This window comes from Lotus japonicus, chromosome 4, assembly GCF_012489685.1.
Source record: "Lotus japonicus ecotype B-129 chromosome 4, LjGifu_v1.2".
Lineage (NCBI taxonomy): Eukaryota > Viridiplantae > Streptophyta > Magnoliopsida > Fabales > Fabaceae > Lotus > Lotus japonicus.
In genome coordinates this window covers 48,517,870-48,520,606 of record NC_080044.1, presented here as the reverse complement: position 1 = coordinate 48,520,606, position 2,737 = coordinate 48,517,870, and positions in this window count along the sequence as shown.

Here is a 2,737-nt window from a genome sequence, read left to right as displayed (position 1 = left end):
TTCTTCAAACTCAAAAATGAGTTTCTCACTTCTTGCTTCAGCCTCTTTGTTCTAGGTATGTAAAAAACAATGCTTTGTGGCTTTGTAGACTAAGAATTGTTATCACTCAAAAGTCAAAGGCATATCATTTTCCTCATATCTCTGGTAGTCCTTCTTCTTCAATTTTAATGATTCTTTCATGTAGTTCTAGAAGTGTCTTTTGTTCGCCAAATCATGTTTTAACCCATTCTATGTTTCATTATTATTGTTTTGTAATGTTCATGTATTAATGTGTTTGTTGATAAAAAAAATTAACATTGATAGATGAACATCTCATTTATTTATTTTTCATTGTTAGATTTAATCTTAATTTATTTTTAGAGCATTAATTAATTTTTATGGTATTTTTATTGAATTTTTATGGTATTTTTATTTAATTTCCAAATCTTAAGGTTAATAGCCATAAGTACGTACTTTAATTTGAGGCATGTACTACTAACAAAGATTGAGATATAGGTGCATTTGAATGTATGTGAACATTTATACAAACATAGTCTTAGTGACTAACATAAGCAAGGTGAGATCAATAAAAAAAAATATTGTGCATATAAAATAAAAATAAGAAAAATTCACTAAAAATACCATAAAATTTAATTAATACTCTAGAAATAAATTAAAAATAAATTAAGATAAAATCAAGAAATAAACAATCTAAATCCTAATCAAATCTAAAATTTAAAAAGGTATTTTTTATGAGAAAATAATTAACTTGAGATCAATAAAAAAAAATATTGTGCATATAAAACAATAGAAAATATATATTTTTTAATTAATCCAGGTATGTGGAAAAGTAGTGTGATTCATTTCACCTTGCAATTTAGATTTTTTCATAGTTTTGGTGGGATTCTTCTACAACTGAATACCTATAGGTTAGTGTTAATTTGGAATTGCCAAATCCTATTGCTAGGTTGCATTTTTTTTTCTGGAATGGTGAATTTTCTTTAGAATTTTATGGTCCCTTATTTGCTTAAGCTAAATCTTGAGAACATTTATTTGTTTGCATATGAACTTTTTGTTGTATATTTTATTAATATTTCAAAAGATTTAAAGTGAATTTAAATTAAAAATATTTATCTATTTATGATTGACATCCCGTTTATGTTTACAATTAAAATATTGATTACATGGTTAATATGTTACCATTCAATATTTCCCTCTCTGTTCTTATATAAGTTTTCTTTGTGCCAAACGTTACCTTCCCTCTCATAATGTACATGGTAAAAGGTTTTCAATTCCCGTGAAAAACATACCGCCAGTCTACCAGCACCTTTCATAAGTTTTAAACCATATAGTTACATATTCCCTGAAGAGTGTTAATTAATTTATATCGTATTTTTATTGAATTTTCGGATTTTTATTTAATTCAGGGTTTTATGAGTTTTTATTGTGATTTGCTAGACTTTGGTAGTTTTTATCTATCTTTAATTAGTACCTTTTTAAATTTTAGATTTGATTAAGATTTAAGTTGTTTATTTCTTGATTTTAGCTTGGATCTTTTATTTTTTTTGAGAGTATTAATTAATTTTTATGGTGTCTTTATTGCCTTCCACCAATAAAAAATAAGTTTTGGAAGTTTTTTGAGTAGATATAAATGAAAGTGACCTCGATAATAAAGAAAAATATTGGAAAGTAGGAAAATTCTTTAAATGCTACAAGGGTAAACATGGAGAGAAAAAATTAAGGTTGCATAGATATTGTAAAGTGACTTATATTTTGGGACAAAAAAAACTCACAAAAAGTGACTTATAATAGGGGACAGAGGGAGTATAAATGACGAGGAGAAATTTCTGTACCTAAAATTCTTTTCCAAAACAAATCTATCTTGGCTAATTTGAAAATTTTAAATCTATATTGATTTATGAAATTTATAAGATTTTGTTTCTCTGATAAATGAGAATCCATTGAGTAAGATGATTTGCATCTAAGTCTGCTCTGAAACCTAAAAGCGGTTGTTGTTTGTATTTGCGTATAATTTTCAATTGTAAGTTTTAATTTTAAAGTACTATAATGCTATCTACGTGAGATTTTGTTTTATATAAAAAGTATCATTATACTTTTTTTATACAATCATTATATTCTAAACTAATTAATTGATATTATTTTAATAGAATAAATTTAATATAATTAACTTTAGTATTATTTTCAAAATTTAAAGAGTGTATATTTATATAAGTATATAACTATAATAATTTGATAGTAAGAAAAGTACGAGGAATACAAAATATTAATACATATGGACTATAAAATTATGACCTGAATTTATTAGTGCTAACAACTTAGAGTTACGAGATCTCATGGGGAGAAACATTTTACATGAAAATGAAAATTTGTACGAGTTAAAAAAAATAAAATTCATTTTCTATAACTTAAGTGTATTTTTAATAATTTAAAAAATAATTATATATTTATGTATTGTTATATATCTAAAACACAAAAACATTACCCTTTATGCAACACGAGTATACATCTTCACAAACAAAATTCAGTTATACCTCACATGCAAAAATTAAAGCTTTTGGTTTATTAACTTCTGTGTTTTTCAAAATTTGTGCTCTTTAAATATCTACATCTTTATTATGATTATTCTTATATTCTTAGCATCTTAAATATTTATAATTTAAAATATGAATCGATATATCAAATACAATAGACATATTCCCCGTGCAACGCGCGGGTAAAAAAGCACTAGTAATTACAT